The 20,080-nt window shown below is 35.0% G+C and overlaps 1 pseudogene; it reads right to left on the reverse strand.

Annotated features, from left to right (window-relative positions):
- Positions 1-996: 996 nt before the first annotated feature.
- Positions 997-18,049, reverse strand: LOC120273818 (annotated as a pseudogene).
- Positions 18,050-20,080: the final 2,031 nt, after the last annotated feature.

The following is a 20,080-nucleotide window of genomic DNA, read 5'->3' on the forward strand; positions in this document are numbered from 1 at the left end:
CCACACTAACAATAATAATGAAATTATCAACAAAATAATTTGAAATAATTCCTTCTTCAACAAAATGCTTGAAAATAATTCTCCAATTATAATAGTAATAATAACAACAATAATAAAAAATAATAATAATAATATTTTTAATAATTCCTACTTCAATGATTATCACTCCTAATAATAATCGAAATATTAATAAAATAATTTTAAATAATTTTTCTGATTGGTTTAAAAACATTTTATAAATTATTGAATTAATTATAGAAGAAATGTGGGGTTAAAAGTGCAAAAATTAAGAAATTTAAAACAAAAAATGTACTGTTACAAACAAATAGAGTTAAAATTAATAAATTTAAAAACAGTGAAAAACGGGATGCTTGATCCCGTTTTTCAGTGCTTTCAGTGCTAATGCGACTGAAAAACGGGATGAATCATCCCGTTTTTTTATTTATTTTTTTTTAAAAAAACAGTGAAAACGGTAAGATTCATACCATTTTCTACACCCATACATTAAAAACGGTATGTTTCATACCATTTTCTACCCCCAATATTAACACCGGTACCAATCTTACTGTTTTACCTATATTACAGTAATTAAATAGCGCATTATTTTTACCCATCTTACTTATGTTTTTAAAAATAGTAGTATACACCTGCAAAAACCCCTATATTATATTATGTATTTTTTTTAATATTAAAGCACACTTGTTTATTTTGTAAAATAAATATTTTGGAAAACACAAACAGTTATTTAGACACTGATGCAAAGATGAGATATGGGAAACAGGTATTGCTATCTTTTCTCTTCTCTTTGGTTTGTAAAAATTTAGATGTCTTCATTAATTTCTATTTGAATTCACAAAAATGATGTGCAATGTAGCCTCATCACATCCAAACTTATATCCTGTGAATAAAAACTGGACATTAAAAAATTGGCTTGCAAAAATTTTACTTAAAAACTCATAAGAATTTTATGGAATTTAATATAAATTCCTTACATAGTACATCCAAGGAGATGATATATAATGTAGCAATCATCCACCTCAGACATGCAAATAAAAGCCAGAAAATACATGTCTAAGATCCGAACTCAACAAGAGACTCATCGAATGCGAACTCGAAGCTGTCAATGAGAACAAGAACATCCACGCTCCACCGATGCTAGCTTGAAGCTCTGTTCCCACTGATCGGTAGGCTCTGGCGGCGCCATGTGGTGTATGACGAGGATGTTTCTCTCTCTTGTCGCCTTTACCTGCTCGAAGTGCATGTTTAAGTCGCGGAATCAAAGCTTCCATGCACTCTGCAACAGCATTCGGATTACCCGGCATATTGATGATCTGCGTACACAAGATCAAATTTTTCAATAGAGGTTAAACAATGTAAAATTTAAGACTTACAAAATCATTACCAAAGTTGATCCTCTGATCCCCGCTGCAGCTCGAGAAAGCATTGCAAATGGGGTAACCTGGTTTCTCAAAAATAATCAGCGACATTCATCATTACATGAGATTACATCAACTCAAAGAATCGCTACACAGTTTAGTTCGTGAAGGTTATAAAATGTGCAACCAAATTACCAGAGACAACATACCTTGAGACTCTCCTGAAGCATAACGTAAACAAGGCCAGGTGTTTCTTTCTCTAATATAGCTTTTGTAGCTTCAGGTGTAACATCCCTTGGTGTAAATCCAGTACCACCTTTGAATTTATAAAACCAATGGGTCATGATTACATTTTTAAGATAGTTCTCCGGAGGAATACAATTCGAAAAACAAAAAGAAGCATTTGCTTTTTCTATATCGAAAAACACTAGTTTTACCTAAAAGTTAGTACTAGGTCAATTTTATCATGATCACACCATGTTTGAAGGACCTCCTTGATCATATTTATGTCATCAGGGACTACCCTTGTTGCAACAATGCATGCTCCTCCCATCTTATCCGAAAAAGAATTCACGACAGACACTGCTCTAGGACCACTGTGTGCATATAGAAGAGTAAGGCTGGGTGAAGTTTGCTAACATGAACAAAACAGAATCAATCAGCAGTCTATCCACATTAAAGCAAAATGAGAATAAGGATTCAAACTATGTCCATCGCATCTTAAAAAATATTGAAGAACAAGACTGTTTGGGTTAAAACTTGTTTAATCCACACTGAAACAAAAAACTAGTTGGAGACTCACATCCAGATGGTAGTGTCTTTAAGAATATAGTGATCGAAAAATTCAATCATATAAATGTGCAGAGTTACAGGTAGCTCTATTGCCGCTTTTGCAAAGAGCAACAGCAACTCAACAATATTCAATTTAGCATCGGTTATGTGACCCCTAAGGAAAAACAATCCAAAGAGGTGTATCAGGATGCAGTTTTTTGTATTTCTTGTTCTTTACTTTTCAGTGGAATGTATCAATGCATATTTGAGACACAGAAACTTTTTTCCCATTGTACATGGATGCAACGAAGTGATGCACTGAAAGGACATTTTTCTATACGGGCCCAACAGGTAAGTGTATGTGGGTTAAGATGATAACGCACAATTGCTTCCTCTTTAGGAAATTGACTACCTACAATAATTCTTGGTCCAAAAAATTTGAAAACAAAAAGTAGTGATCTGAGAATGTAAAATCTACGTTATGAAAAAGGAGGGAAAAAGTATTCCAAAATGATGATGAGAAGACTTAAAAAATAAAAGCATAAAAATACATGATGCATTCCATCTCACAGATATTTTTCAGTGAATGCAGATGACAGACACAGCTACATAAACACTATAATAATTTAAAAAAAAAAAAGTGAGATCATCAATAAATAGAAGCAAGCTTCATGCCATGGCAACAATTGATTGTAGGAAAGTTTTACCATGCTGTGCATGGTGCATATGCTATACTTCTAATATATTTCTTGGTAAGGAAATTACATCTCAGAGATATTGAAGTGGTGCTTCTAACCTTTCATTCTTGCTAAATTTTCTAACATAAGTAATGGCTGTGTATCTCAATAAACATCTCAAGGCTTTTGAAAACCACAAGAGAAGTGCAGCAAAACAACATTGAATAACACGCACATGGTTGGCAACAACTTTTGGCATGATGCGATAGCATTGCACTATATATGGACACTTGCATATCTTTCCTGCCGAATCAAATTGTCAAGGGCAATGAAATTCATGATGTCCCTCAGGTTGATCAACATATCAGCATACGATAATCATAAATGAAGATATTGCAAAGAGGAAATAGTTATAATTGAGTATAATGCAAGTAAAACAGCACAAAATTACCTCCTATCAGGACCTGCTCCTGATGACACAGTATCACTCACTGTAAGGATTGCCACTTTAACCTTTGTTTCTGGTGATGCACTGCTTGTTTGCTTGGATTCAGCATTGCTTTGGATACAAAGATCAGTGAACCCTTTACTAAGATGAAAGTTGCTTATATCAGAAATAAGTATGGCCTGCAAAGAAGTTCCAGCAGGAAGTATCTCCCCGGTTGCGGGAACCTCTAACAAAGCATTTGCAGACTTGATACTTAAGAGACGACTGCTCATTTGCACCCCAGTGCTCTCAGCAATGAATCTAAAAGAAAAGTTGATTTATGTACAATTATGGGAAAGGAAAGTATAGCATTGATTTTTAATGAACATAACAGAAACAATCTGTATTGCTTACCCCTGGCGTACTCAGAACTATTATCCAACTCCCACCTTATTATGGCACGATGATATTCTGGACGAATAGAATCAGCACTAATAGGCTGGGCAATGCGAGTGTGTACTCTACAGAAATATGATGTTTTTGTTAACAGCAAGAGGGCATTTCCTCACAATATTTGAACAACATGAAACTACAAAATAATTCAGTTACTAATTCTATGTTCACCTTTATTAACAAAAAAATCCACTAGAAGATAAATGCAGGTATGAAAAACATGAGTTCTATATGTCTTTTATGTTCACCTGGTTTATGATGGAATTAAAGCTGAAGGCTTTAACATTAACCATAAACCAATAACAGAAAATAGATAATTAGGGGCTTTTGGATGATGTGAAATCATCAAACCCAAAAGTTTAATTAACAATAAAAAAATTCAAAGAGAATTTTCACAATATTGCCCTAATGTTACACAAATATGTTATTATAAACAAAGAAATATCCATTACTCTAAGTAAACTTTACCATCAAATGCATAGTGAAGAAGAAAAAAGAAAAGAGGATAAACGTAGTGACATCTCAACTGTTAAGCTCTGAGAGGTCAGAATTCATTTTTCAACTAAGCGCATTAGATCCAGAACTAACTCAAGGTCAGAGTTCATTTTTCACCGATAAGCAAAGGAAAAATGAAATGAAAAACTCCTTTTAGAATTTCTGATTAGCACGTAATGAGGCTTGTTAATGACTTAGTTGGGTGTCGGCCTGTGTCTAATTTTTAACTATCCAGAAACCTATGAAAGCATTTTTGTACTAGGCCACCATTTTATACAAGTAAATAGTCCAAAAATAAGATTAATGTTTAAAAATATGCTGAAAGCCGATATTCTAAGTATTGCATACATAAAAAAATGTATCAAAACTTCCAACACACAAACATTGGGAGCAACCTTTTGCAGATGAGGATTTGACCAACCAGCAAGTTGACGGATTGCAGGCAGGACAAAAAGCTGAAAAGCAAAACCAAACAACTCACAGGGTTTCCAGGCAAACCAAATGCAATAACTGTTTTGTCACATTTTTTTCCCCGCTTGATTTTCTGGTAATCTCTGCGAGAGTCAATGGCTTTCCAGGTCGCATAAGGACCTAATACAAAACATACACTTATAAGGCGAATACCACAATTGAGTAATAAAATAGAAGTGCGCCAAACATGAATCAGTAACTTTTAGGAAGGACATATATGTCACTGAGGAGTTACAAAAGAAAATACACAGAGACCAGCTAATCTGCAAAGGGCATATCAGCTCATCTGAAAGGAAATTATGGAAACATCTGAAAGCATATATTTTATTTCTGGTTTAAGGAATCTAACATGAAAGTATAACATCTTAAATTATGGTATACTCATCTATTGAAATACCGTCCTGGAAAATTATGATTAATTGCATGGCATGAAAGTAAATTCAAGTTGGCACCTCAAATTTTGAGAAACTAGTTTCAGTTAAAAAGTAACCAAAAAGTAGACAAACAATTTACTTCAAGAAGAGGCATAGACAGCTTTTACAGCTGTGAAGTTATTCTGGTGAAATATAAGAATGCATGCAAGATTTGCCTAAATAAAGCAGTCTAACTTCAGCACATTCTTGCAAATACAACTTTCCTAACTATCAATGACCAACATACTAATGGATACCAGTAGTTTGATTTGTGCAGAACCAAAAGACATTGGATGACAATAAAATAAGCAAATTTCTTTGTGAATCTAGTGTAAGTGTAGTCGCATTAAATGCACCTTTTCAAAGAGGATGGTCCCTCGTTTCTCTAGACTAGGCTTAACCAGATCACGGTCACCCATAGAGACACCACCAGAAATTAGTAGAATATCAATACTAGAATTGAGAGCTCTGTCCATGTGCTGTCGCCAAGGCTTCGCTCATCATCACGAGCAATACCAAGATCGACCAGTTTGCATTGCTGCTGCATTACAGCTGCTAACAACATAGAACGATTTGAATCTCTGATCTACAAAAGAAAATATAACTATTATACATATCAGTGGACGCTTCAATTCAATACTACTATTTTTTATTTCAATAATAAAGTAACATATCACAGCCTGCTGGGCTAAAAATGTTACACCTAAAAACCGATATTAACTTGTCCGTGGTTTAGGGCGTTGAGTAGATGGCTCTACTAATTCATCTCCAGTAGAAAGCACAGCTAGAGTTGGTCTAGGGTAAACCTGCAGAAAAAGCTAATTCTGGTTAGTCCGCTTTTCTTATGGAAATTGAATTCCTAAAAAGAAATGATTACCTTCACAGTCATGAATCCCATAGTAGCAAGCAGACCAATCTCAGGACTTCCAATTTGCTCACCTGACTTCAATACTAAGGCATCTTTTTCAATGTCACAACCCTGCCAAAAATAGTAGAAGGCTGGTTTAAAAACAGGTCCTTCCATCAACTGCAGTGCAATAACTATTTATGAACTACTTAAGTAGGAAAAACTTTGAATGCAACAAAAAGGGTAACATATTTAGGGGGAAAAAGGAAAAAGTACAGATATTGCTTTAGGTTAATCAAGATGATTTTAGGATATTGGTACTGATGGAGAATGGAACAGGAGGTCTCACCGGAGGGATTAGACAAAAGGAACAAGAGAGAAATAGAGGCAAAGTTTCACAGGAAAGAGAGAATAACAAGGTGGTGCTTGGACAAACCTTCTACTTGGTCCAGGACCATAGTTGCCTTGAACCCTTCACTGAAGAGATATTATATATAAGCATCTTCTTAACTTGGAAAACCCCTCTACACCCTCTACCACTACAGTAAAAACAAACACTCGTCCCTTGTTGCAAACAATGCTAAAGGGTAGGTTATCACAAGTAATCCACATCTAGAGATTGAGAGATGGTAAGTATAGATACTCGACGTTAGTAAATTAAAGTTATTAAACCATTACTGTCTACCCAAAAATATCATATTCTAGGCAAGATTAAGGAATAAAACATGTAGATGACAACATATGCAAGTTTTAAGCAAAGCCAATAACTTCAAATTAAAATAATATATAAAAAAACACTTAATATTAAGATTTAAAGGGCTGCATAAATATTAAAACAAGAAAATAATCACTTTCCTATGACTTTCTTGTCATATGAGAAATTCCAACATGTGCTTCACGTAACTCTTACATTACTACTAGGTTTTATCACAAGTCCTCTTGTAAATTGTTCATCTGTGTCCACGTGGATAAACACCTAAATTTACACATGATTCCATTATAATTTACATGAAAAAGATACACTACCCTAACATTCTCTCGTCACGAGATGTAGATAAACAAAGTAGAAAGCTTTCATTCCAAGTACCTAAATAATGACAAGACAAGTTTCAACATCATACCACTGGGCGGATGTCACATCCCTTAGATACTCCAATCAATATCCGTACCCACTTTTAATCCATCACTAGAACTCGTCACTTGTTCAGTATCCTCTATTTGCACAACAGCATCAGCACCATCAGGTACAGGTCCTGAAACATAATAGCATAGTAAGAACTCATGCAAGTTCAAATGGGAAATGTAGATGAGCTTCATATATCGCGTGACGTTATTTTTCAACAAATTGAACAACCATCAATACAGCATATCAAGGCATTATTTGCATCATTGATTTCTCTAACCTTAAAAGCAGATCCAAATGCAATTGTAGAAGGAGCAACCCACTATGGACACTAGTCAAATAAAGCTAGGATTTGTAGCACCTAATGTATAGAACATTAATTGGGGGGCTGTAGCCCTTTTTTAGTAGCATGGACCAAACAAAAAGAAGTAAATAGCCCCCTCTGGGAACAAGATCTCACATGGTACGGCTTAAGATTACTACTAACTTTGGGAATAAAACAACACAATACACAAATACTAAGGCTCATCAATAAGACCTCACATAGGGTGGATTACCCCTTGAATTCCTTTTAAAGAACTTTTGCCACTGACAATAAAATTAATAGACAATTAAAGATTCATGTGCAAACCAACCCTTCAAAATTGAAATAGCCATAGCCAAGTCCCACTTCTACCAAAGACAATAACAATATATTTAAGGTATGAAAGAAGCAATTCTCCAAGTCAAGCACTTGCAAAGATCTTTGTTTGTCTAACCAATAAAAAATGGGATAAATAGAGATCTTCTCCTTGAAGTGATATATATGGCTTATAAATATCGAAGCCTTAAAAGCATTGTCAACGCAAAATTTACACAATCCATTACCTATAACCCATACAAGAAATCAAATACTCTTTACACACAAAATCAAACATAAGTAGATATTCCCCGCCGTGGCCGTCTGTAGGATAATGTTAATATGCACATGACAGTACCTCCAATAATTATATGAAGCAAATGAAATAAAGCAAAGAAAGTATGTAAAAAGAAACGTATAATTTATCACCCTTACATTTCTGATTTCCAAAATGATGTAGGTGCAAACAAAGCGGCACTCAAGTATCAAATCTCAAACTATAAGTGATTGAGAAGTATCCAGTATAATACAATCCTAACCCATTAAAACTATGGTGGGGCTTAAAACAAAACTTCACAAACTATAAGTGAGGTAAGTGGAATCGAATCCATTTAAACTAAATTTATGGTAATAGTTTCATGTTTGCTTTAATTGAATTTATCTGACAGAATTTTTACTTGTCTGAAGCATGCTTTTTAGATATTCATTTATTCATTCAAATTGGTTAGACCAAAGACGACTGCAAAATCTTTATTGAACTATGGTCTAGATTAATATAATGGCAATCAATTTTTTTTGCAAGTACAACTGTAGGATGCAGAAAAGGGCAGTGACAGAAACTCAAATTCTAACTTAAAATTTTGATGGGCACCTGTAAGGCAGTTGCCAATGAGGTTTAATAAGATGAGAAAAAGAACGTAAAAAACAAGATAGCATCTTAACCTATAAATTCTATGGTCCAATAGATCATCATTTTGCACAACTTTTCAAAAAACTGAGCCATAAAAAGGCCTATGGATGTGAAACATTGGGAAAAAACTATGACTTATTGTTAGATGCAAGTCAAACCAAGCAAATCAAAGAAACTAAGGATCATAAATTAATTGATATATCCCCAAACTTAAAAGCAATCTTCTTCATTACAAATACAGGCCTCCATGCTCTTATAAAGAGTACAGAAGGCGTAAGGTTATTAGCACAGCTCCAAAGGACATTATTAACCTTTTCACTAAACTAAAATAAACACTTAATAATTGGTAAAACACAAAAAAATAAACATGAATATTAAATAATACTACATTAACAGCCATGACATGGCATGCATCGTAAAGAAGACAAAACAAGGGCGTACCTTATTGGACCCAATAAAATTGCAATTAGTTGATTTTTGGTAATTTTCAAAAAAACAGACCTAAAATAAGCTTTGAATAAATTCATTGGACCAAAAAGATTTTGGCCCATGACATCAACTTTTACACAATATACAAGCATTACCTTAGATATCATATCAGCTTCCTCACAGTGCTGACCTTGTGGAAAGGCCCATATTTGATTCAACCAAAGGCATCAATAACAAATTCCAATTTCAGAGACAATAGTTGCTCCAACACTAGCTTTATTTTTATCCACAAGTTTGTGATTTTTCACAACAACAAACTAGACTATTTTGGTTTTGTGGATGTAATTTTAGCCGGCATTAAGTTATCAATAAATTGATAGCCTTTTCTTGTCATTGTTTAGTCTTTTCATTTTTAGGGAGCTTGAAAATAACAATGTTCATGATGAATGGTTTGAACAATTATTATTGTTGCAACAAGAATTTGACAACTGATAACTACCTTAACTACATTAATAAATTGGCAATAATCAATCCACAATACCTAGCTCCTTACAAGCTACCCTGACAACTTTTGACAAATTAATGGAGTTGATAACTTTTTCCTGGTATCATTCAATTAACAAAATCTCCATTGACAAGGCTAACATGAAAATGCAAAATGATTTGCAATTCCTATTTATGGCTATTCAATGGCCCACTTTCTGACTGATGGAATAGGAGGAATTAATGCCTAGCTCCTTACAAGCTACCCTGACAACTTTTGACAAATTAATGGAGTTGATAACTTTTTCCTGGTATCATTCAATTAACAAAATCTCCATTGACAAGGCTAACATGAAAATGCAAAATGATTTGCAATTCCTATTTATGGCTATTCAATGGCCCACTTTCTGACTGATGGAATAGGAGGAATTAATGCAAAGAGCTTAACACAATTTTAAAGGCTCATGTACTTTAAATTATCATAGGAAACAAACACATAAATATCATCTAAATTTTTGAATTGGCAATAATTAAAAGCTAGGCATGCATAAAAACAAGAATCACCTCCAGTTGTCATATAAGCAACAGTCCCAGGAGTAACTGAAACACCAATTCCGTCACTACCAGCTCTTGATTCAGCAATCACCGGATACTCACCAGGCCCGTCTGAGGCCACCACTGCATAGCCATCCTGCAGTCAAGATCAGCTTATAAGTTGATATATACTCAATAAAGTTGAGGGCATTAGGTGTGATTCTCAAAAGAAAAGAAAAAAGTGCAAGAAGATTTGTAAAATCTATCAGTTTCATTAAGCTAAGGACAATAGAGATAGCAATTTTTTAACTACAACAACAATCAACATCATCTACATCCCTTCTTCAGATTTATTAACATTTAATGTTTAGATTAATTAGCATGTATTTGTAGAGCATATTTACCATAAAGGCCCAAACATGCACAAAAAAGAGTCTCTCTCAATATGGAGGAAAGGAAAATATAAACAGCCTCTGTGGATATCAGGGAAAACTAAAAATAATATTTGACCTTCCTTAAACCTTGAGTTGGTAGGAACTGTCTTAGTGTGCAATTTAGACAAGATTTTGCATGGTATTATATAAATAGCATAAAAAGAAAGAAGAAAAAGATTAACAAAATGATGGAAGAAAGGGCATATGATTGCCAACTCATCCTTTTTCATCTTTTTCAGTTTTTCTTGTTGCTTTAAATCTCCTAAAACAAGTATCTCTATCAGATCACAAACAAAACAGCATCACACATATCAGTGTTAGCCTTAAATCATCCTTTATCCAATAGACAATGTTCATCTTATAAACTCTTTTCAATACAGTTTTGAACCTTTATCTTCATGGCTCTCTTTTCATTTTATGTTCTCATGTCCCTCGTGTAGACACGAGGACAAAGGAAAGGAAATCCTAATACATTCTGACCTAGGATAAATAAGTCAATAAGCTTTATGACTCAGATTTAGCTAGTAGGTTTCATATAAATGTCATCACTCTTATTTCATGGAAAACAAATGATATTGTGTTGTATGTCACATTTTTCAACTGAAGTGGGATATAGTACTATACCCCAACAACATGTGAGTTATAGTGGTAAAAAACATACAGTGGTTTGGGGTTCAACCCTTCAATACTTATAATAGAACTGCTCTTCATATTATTGCAAAACCATATGCTCCATGAACACCAAATCCCACACACACACATTGAATAGGATTGCCATCTTATTCATGAGAAACTCAACCAGGCACATGAAATTTGTTCCAATTCTCACCAGAAACCTGCTATCTTTACTAAAGCTTTCCTGACAATCATCATTTCCAAATTTTCAAAATACAAGAAAAAAAAATGAACAAATAAATCCATGAAGATTTGGATTCATGCAACAATATCAATAAAAAAAAACAGAGATTAAAGAAAGAAACAGAAGACAGGTGGAGACCTTAATAGAAGAACGATAAGGAGGAAAAGGATCAGGGGCACGGATGTCCTCCGCCAAGATGAGCCCGAGGGCGCCATGAATCGGGACGGTGACCAGTGACAAAGGCCGAGCAACGCCCAGAACTCTATGGAGAGCTTCCTTAGCGGAGATCATAGTCATAGTGGCAGTAGACGTAGGCAAGCTCATCAGACCAAAGCTCTCAATTTTCTAGAAGAGATTGAACAGGATAATATTATGCAATCTTCTCAAATCAAATAATTAATTGAATCATACATGCTTGACTGAAATTCCAACAAGTAGAGTATAAATGTGGCATCTTTAATGCATTGCGATACCTAAAAGCAGATTGTTTGATAACTCAAACCTAAAACTTAGGGCTTGTTTGGATTAGCTTTTGGAAAACCTAGAAGTGCTTTTTTTATAAATGACAAAACAATATGCAAGTCTCTACTCTAGATCCCTTTCTTCTTGGCGCGCACGCCAAGCTTGCTCTCATGGCAAGGAGAAAGGGCCATAAATCGGTGCTCCATGTTGATTTCGTCGTCTCCGATGGTGGGAAACAAGGTTTTGTTGGAGGGATGCATGCTGATTCTGTAGATGATGAACGATTGGATGCAGAGGTTGTGAATTCTGGTGAGTTTTCATCGCATTTGGAGGAGGGTTTGAATCTTCATCCTTCTAGTGATTTGTGTCCTCCGAAAGTAATTGAGGAGAGTTTTGAGATTCTGCAATCCCCTCTCAATGTTGGTAAGACTTCTGTGAATGAGAAACCATGGATTTCTCTGTTTGCGGATAATCGACATAAGGGCTTGGGGAGTGAACTACGTTTTGTTCCTCCTGCCGTGTCTAATGGTCATAGAATTGTTCAATTTCATTCTAATGATGTCAAGCAGGAGGAATCGAAGTGGAAGAATGCTTTGGTAGGATGTGTTTATGGGATTCAACCAAGGCTCGAAAGATTGTCTGCATTTGCAATGAATAGGTGGAAGAAATATGGGTTTCTATCTGTTTCTAAGGTGAATTCTGATCTGTTTCTTTTCCAATTTAGTGACGAACTAGGATGTGATCAGTTGTTGAAGGATGGGCCGTTTACCTTTGATAATCGACCTTTTCTTTTGAAGAAATGGCAGCCTAGAATGAGCTTGGATAGTTCTTCGGTTTCTTCTTTACCAGTCTGGATTCAGCTCCCTGGACTGCCGTGGGAGTTTTGGTCTCCTGTGATGCTTAGCAAGATAGGAAGTGTTTGTGGGTTCCCTCTTCATTGTGATAAGTGCACTCTGTCTAAGATGAAGTTGGGTTTTGCTCGTATTCTAGTTGAGATGGATGCCTCTGGGGAGTTCCCTGACACCATTGAACTTCAAGATGAAAATGGTGTTGGTTTTCTTCAAAAGGTTGTGTATGAGTGGCGGCCTGTTGTTTGCTCTATTTGTAAGAAGTTCGGACACTTGAAGCAGGATTGTAGTCTAAGGAAAACTGAGAAGTCTATTTGGAAAGTAAAAGATAAGCAGTTGCAAAATATTGAGGGCCCTTTGAAGGTTGGTTCGTCTTTTGTAACTACTACTCATGTTGATGGGTTGATGTTTCCGATAGAAGTTGATAATTCTTTAACCACTCATAGTAAAGATGTTGTTGCCATTCCTGGGGTCCCTGTTTGTAGTAGGGCCATTGAATCTCTTGTTGATAAGGCTTGTAAAAGATTTAATTCATATGAGGAGCTAAGTGATCAAAGGAAGGAGTTGTCTGTTAATAATGTGGTAGGTGACTCTAATGATGATTATGGGAATGATGGGGGAGTGTTCTCTGGTAATTCAGATGATGCCAAGAAGGTAAAGGACAAGAAACTTATTTCCTTGCAACATGGGTTATCTGTTACTGACCCTAGTTGTAGTAACCGATATGCACTTTTAGATAATGGTAAGCAAGGTTGCACTTCTGAGCATGTTTTGGTGAATGGCAAACGAGGCAGGAAGTCTTCTTTGCCAAAGCTATTAAAGGATGATTATGTCTTGGAATATTAGGGGGTTAAATAACCCTCTTAAGCAAGCTGAAGTCAAATCAATGATATTGAAGCACAAGATTTGTATTATGGGTGTCTTGGAGACTAGAGTAAGTGAGGAGAATGCTAAGAATGTATGGTTAAAGTTGAAGGTCCCAAATTGGGAGTTTGTGCATAATTACTCCTATAGTGATTTGGGAAGGATTTGGGTTTTATTTGATTCTAATGAAGTAAGTTTGTGTGTTGTGAAGGCTGGTATGCAGTTTATCCATTGTAGGATTGTTTGGTGCAATAAGGTTTTGTTTTGGACATGTGTGTATGGATCCTATGATCTGTTTTCTCGGAAGCTCTTATGGCAAGATCTTGAAAGGCTTAGTGGGACTATTGATGCTCCATGGCTCATACAAGGGGACTTTAATGCTGTGCTGAGTAATGGTGACAGAATCGGTGGAATTCCTGTTAATATTGATGCTGCAAATGATTTTCAAGATTGTCTCTTAACTTTAGATTTGCAAGAGATGCGTACAGTTGGTCCAAGGTATACATGGACAAATTTCCAAGAGGGTGATAGGAGGATCTTCAGGAAGATTGATTGGTGCTTTGTTAATCATCTTTGGCTTAATAGGTGGGGTGACTCCTATTGCTCTGTACAGAATTTTGGCATATCTGATCACTGCAGTTTGCTAATCAAACTTGTTGAAGAATGGAGGAAGGTTAAGGCTCCTTTTAGATTTTTTAACATGTGGAGTGACCATCCGAATTTTCTTAAGATTGTTCAAGAGGCTTGGAGTACTCCAATTGGAGGAGGGAGTATGTTTCGGATTTATCAGAAATTAAAACTTCTAAGAGCTGCCTTGAGGAAGCTTAATAGAAATGCTTTTGGCATGATTTCAGATAAAGTTCTTCATTGTAGATGTTCCCTTGATAGTCTTCAAAGCCAATTGGTGAATGATCCTTTTAATTTGGATTTGCAAAGGAAAGAGAGGTCTCAGCTTCTTCAATTACAACAGTTACTAGCTTGGGAGGAGATTTTTTTAAAACAAAAGGCTAGATGCCAATGGATTAGGGAAGGGGATCAAAATTCTAAATTTTTTTCCCGTTTGGTGCAACAAAGGAAATCTAGAAACTTTATTTCTCAGTTAACCTTAGCAAATGGTGATGTTTGTTCTGATCAATTTTCTATATCTGAGGCAATTTTAAAGTATTATAAAGAGTTTCTTGGCACTGCTCACCCAAGGAAAGGTGTATTTGATGCTTCTGTTTTTCTTGAAAAGGTTGTTCCTTTTAATGAGTGGGAGAAGTTGGAGAAAGGGGTGTCTGCTCAGGAAGTGCAAGAGGCTCTGTGGAGTATCAAAAATGATAAGAGCCCTGGACCTGATGGATTTAATAGTTTTTTCTTCAAAACTTCTTGGAGCATTGTGGGTCCAGATATTATTGAAGCTGTCAAAGATTACTTTCGGAATGGGGTTATGTTAAGGCAAGCCAATTCAACTTCCATAACTCTCATTCCTAAGACTTCTAATCCACAAACTCTAAATGAGTACAGGCCAATTTCATGTTGTAATGTAATCTACAAGATCATATCTAAAATACTATCAAGCAGGCTTAGAGATGTGCTGAATTGCATTGTGCACCCCAACCAATCTGCATTTATTCCAGGGAGGAGAATTGCAGATAATATAATGTTAGCACATGAGTTGGTCAGAGGATACCATAGTGATAAAGGATGTTGTTGTGCTATAAAGGTGGATTTCCAAAAAGCTTATGATTCTATTTCGTGGGATTTCCTAGAGGAGGTATTGATTGCTTTTAGATTCCCGCGACTTTTTATCTTGCTGGTAATGAATGCTGTGAAGTCTAGCATGTTTTCAATCATGATTAATGGGCAATTGGAGGGGTATTTTCAAGGGAAGCAAGGACTCAGACAAGGTGATCCTATATCTCCTCTTCTATTTGTTTTGTGCATGGAATATTTCACCAGGGTTCTTAATAAGGCTGCAACTCAAGGTTTTATCTTTCATAAGCATTGTACTGAGATGAAGCTTAATCATCTATGTTTTGCTGATGATCTCTTTGTCTTTTCTAATGGGGATGTGGGATCAATTAAAATCATTCAGTCTGTTATTCAGCACTTCAAAGATGTATCTGGACTTTATCCCAATTTGCATAAGAGCTTGATATATTGTTCAGGTGTTTCCCCTGCTATTAAAGATCAAATTGTTTCTGTGCTTAAGTTTAAGTTGGGTTCACTGCCAGTGAAGTACCTTGGAGTTCCCTTGATTTCTACTAGGCTTAAAAAAGAGCACTGTCGGGATTTAGTAGACCGGATTTCTGCTAGAGTGTTGAATTGGTCTGCTAAAGCTCTGTCATATGCTGGTAGGCTTCAGCTGATCAATTCTGTGTTGACTAGTATGCTTGTGTATTGGAGTTCAGTTTTCTTGCTCCCTATGGCTGTGATCCATGAGGTAGAGAAAATATGCAGGTCATTTCTTTGGCATGGGTCTAATGATTGTAATAGGAGAGGTTTAGTAAGGTGGGCTGTTGTTTGCAAGAGTAAATCAAGTGGTGGGTTGGGTGTGAAGCCTATCCATTTGTGGAACTTGGCTGCCCTCACTAAACATGTTTGGGATCTTGTGCAGGAGAAGCAAACATTGTGGGCCATTTGGGTGATTCAAAATAAATTGAGAAGGTTGAGTTTTTGGGGCATTACCAAAACTGTGGATAGTAGCTGGTGTTGGAAACAATTACTCAATCTGAGGTGTATAGTGAAACAATTTTTTGTTTACAGGTTGGGGGATGGGAGAAGGTTCTCCTTTTGGTTTGATCCATGGTGTGATGGCAGCTCTATTATGGATTTGTTTCCATGGATTATTTTGAGAGGGAATACTTTGTCTAAAAGAGCTTATGTTTGTGATTTTTGGAGGGATGATGGCTGGCATCTCCCAGTGACTGGATATCCTGCATTAGCTCAGGTTTGGGATTTTCTGCAGAGGAACTTTTCTGTTAATATTAATGAGAGGGATTGTATTCTGTGGAAGCCGGACAAGTATGGTGAATTTAGTATTAGGAGTACTTGGAGGAGTTTGATGCCTGTTGAGCAGGAAATTTCTTGGGCTAAATTGGTGTGGTCTCATTGTAATATGCCTAGGCATTCTTTCATCTTTTGGCTTGCTCTGCATAATAAGCTTTTGACAAGGGACAAGTTATTTGCATGGAAAGCTATAGATTCAGAAACTTGTGTTTTCTGTAATAAAGCCAGGGAGGACGTGTCTCATCTTTTTTTCAGTTGTGTTTTTTCTCATGAAGTGTGGGTAAGGGTGTTAAAGGCTGTGAACATTCAAAGGAGACCTTTTCCTTGGCAAAGGGAAGTCAGTTGGTTCCAAAAGAAAGCCATGGGAAAGACTATGCTTGCTAAGATGAGGAGAAGTGTGTTTATTGCTGCTGTATATTTGATTTGGAGGGCAAGGAACTTGATGATTTTTCAGCAGAAATGTATTACTGTGGATCAGGTGTTTACTCAAATTAGGGAGGTGGTTTTATTCAAATTTTCTGTCAAAAATTCAAAGTCACTTGATAATCCTCTTTTGAGCAAGTGGTTGCAGTAATTCTGACAGAGGGTGTCTGATTTCAGTAGGATGCTTTGTTTTGAAGGTTTGGGCAGTTACTCTATTAATTGGTGTTGTTTTACTTGTGTGGGAGGTTAAGTTTGATTAGTGAAGTCCATTTTAGAGTGGATTGTATGGCTGCTGCTTGGTGGATGTCTTGTTGCTGGAGTGATGGGAATTGTGGAGGAATTGATGTTTCTGTTTGAGTGGTGGTGGTTTAGTGTTGCAATTATGTACTTCCTAATGCATTAATTTGTAGTTAGGTTTGTATCGAATTTGTTTTGAGCTTAATAATAATTCATTTTTGGTTTGACCATTGAATCTTATAACATACCACACACGATTTAAAAAAAAAAGGATACTTTTGCATTTGCTTATAAATATGGAATTCCAATAAAACATATATATGCAAACAAATGCTCTGAAAACACAATCACAAGAAACATAAATGAAATATATTACTGGATTAAGAGACACAGACAAAGACAGAGAGAATGTCCTTACGTATTATAGAAACACATCCTAGACAAATTTCTAAACAATAGACAAACCTGAACATTATAAATAAAACCAAAGAACAACTGATCCCAAGCACGAAAGAACCAGGCAAATAGAGCACGCAAAAATGATTAAAATTAGAAAATCCGAGGAAAAAAAAGAAAGAAAGAAAGAATGAACTAAAAAAAACAATTTTTCATACCTGGAATCGTGAAGGTCAGAAATCCAGTGGTTTAGGGTTTGGAATGAGAACAAGTGAGAAGAGATGATGGCATTGGCAGGATCCTGCAGAGAAGACAAAGAAACGATGAAATTAGACTCGAATTTCGCTCTTGATAAGCATGCCCGAAAGAAGAAAGCGGAGAGATTGAGACTATGAATACAAGGTTTGCGAAAATGGTGATGGAACACAAGGCACAACCGGAGGAGACGACGGTGAAAACAAAAGCAAAGGACTTCGTATAAAAAAGAGAAAGCAAACAGAAGATGCCAAAGAGGCTAATCCAAGTGCTCTTTCCACTGAAAATGAACGGTGAGATGCTGGCCCATCAGCAATTGTTGCCAGATTGAACGGACTAGATTCAACTAATTTGTATTATAATAAATTTTTGGGAAATTGGAATAAAAGACATGGAAAAGCTGTATACTTGAGCAAACATTTACTATTAAAATTATCCACATGTTATGAAACATTTAATTTTGAAATATTTAAATTAATTTATATCATTAAATATCCACATGTTATAAAATCATAATTAAATTAATTTATATCATTAAAATATTTAATTATCATAATTAATAAAAATATTTAAATATTTATTAATCATAATTAAATCATAATTAAAATAGATTTTGAAATTATTTTAAGAAAGTAGAATTTTGTCCATTTTAATTTTTATAAAATTGTTATTAAAATGTATTATTTAATTGAATATTTAACTATAAAAATATTATCCAATATAAAATTGTAATTAAAATGTATTATTTAATTAAATATTTAATTATAAAAATTTAATTGGATAATAGTTAAATAGATTAATTATTTTAATAATTATTATATAAATTTATAATAATTAAAGTGGATTTTATTTAAAATATTTAATTATAATAATTTAAATGAATACTTTTGTTTAAATTATTTTATAAATTAAAAAAATTGTTATTTTTAAATATAATTAACTATGGTATGTAATATCATTTATTTACATTAAAGGGTAGAAAAGTACTTTTCTCTTGTTTCTCTTTCTTACTTTTTTTCATTCCCACTTGTTATTCCCTCCAACCAAACACTAACTTCATTCCTATCCCCATACTTTCATTCCAATCCCTAATCCTCATCCACCACTCCCATTCTCATTCCCATGTCTATTTCTATGAACCAAATGGAGGGTAAAAGTGAATGCCTATTATGTTTCTCTTAACTCCTCTTAACTTTTGGCGTTTCATATGCCAAAAGTTTTTTTAGTTTCTAATTTAAACTCTATATACATGTGTCAAAAGAATGATATAAATAATAAGAACAAGAAAGGGAATTTCCACTACTTTCTTTTGCTCAATGTTTGTCTTGTTATATTATATAGTTTTATAACATGTTATCAGCACGAAGCTTTAACCAAGTTCTGACTAATCCAATTTCTCAACAAATTTTTTTCACGTAAGTACATAAACATGTCATGTCAAATCTTGCAAAACTTGATTTTGTCGCCTTGATATTTCGTGAAAAAAAATATTTGTCATGGGTGCTTGATGTTGAAATACATCTGAATGCTAATGGACTTGGAGAAACCATCGAGGATAGTAATTAAGAATCCTTACAAAACCGCGTAAAAAGCAATGATTTTCCTCCGACATCATTTTCATGAGGATTTAAAAAATTGAATATTTAATTGTGAAAGATCCACTTGAATTGTGGAAAAATTTGAGCAAAAAGTATAACCACCGAAGATGGTTATTTTTACCGAAAAGCTCGCTATGATTGGATGCATTTATGATTACAAGATTTCAAAAAAACACTAAGTGAATATAATTCACCCATATTTTCGAATCAGCCTCAATTGAAATTATACGGAGAGAGTATTCTTGATTCTGATATGCTAGAGAAAAAAATTCTCTAATTTTCATGTCTCGAATATGCTCCTGCAATAGCAATATCGAGAGAAAGGATTCACAAAATATTCTGATTTGATTTCGTGTTTGCTTGTGGTTGAACAAAACAATGAACTACTAATGAAAAATCATGAATCTCATCCTACTGGCTCTGCTCCATTCCCTGAAGTGAATGCGATGACATGAAAATCCAAATGAGGACGTGGTCAAACCCATAGGCATGGTCGCGGCTTAGCCATGGTCATGGACGAGGCCGTGGTTGGAATAAATATCAGAAAAATCATGGTGATCATAGAGATGCATATTACCACCAGAAGTGAACAAATTATGAAGAAAAACAGTTTATAAAGGCAAAAAAGGATCAAGTAACAAATCAAAAAATGTATGTTGTCAATGTGGTGTACAAGGGCACTAGT

This window comes from Dioscorea cayenensis, chromosome 12 (assembly GCF_009730915.1).
Source record: "Dioscorea cayenensis subsp. rotundata cultivar TDr96_F1 chromosome 12, TDr96_F1_v2_PseudoChromosome.rev07_lg8_w22 25.fasta, whole genome shotgun sequence".
NCBI lineage: Eukaryota > Viridiplantae > Streptophyta > Magnoliopsida > Dioscoreales > Dioscoreaceae > Dioscorea > Dioscorea cayenensis.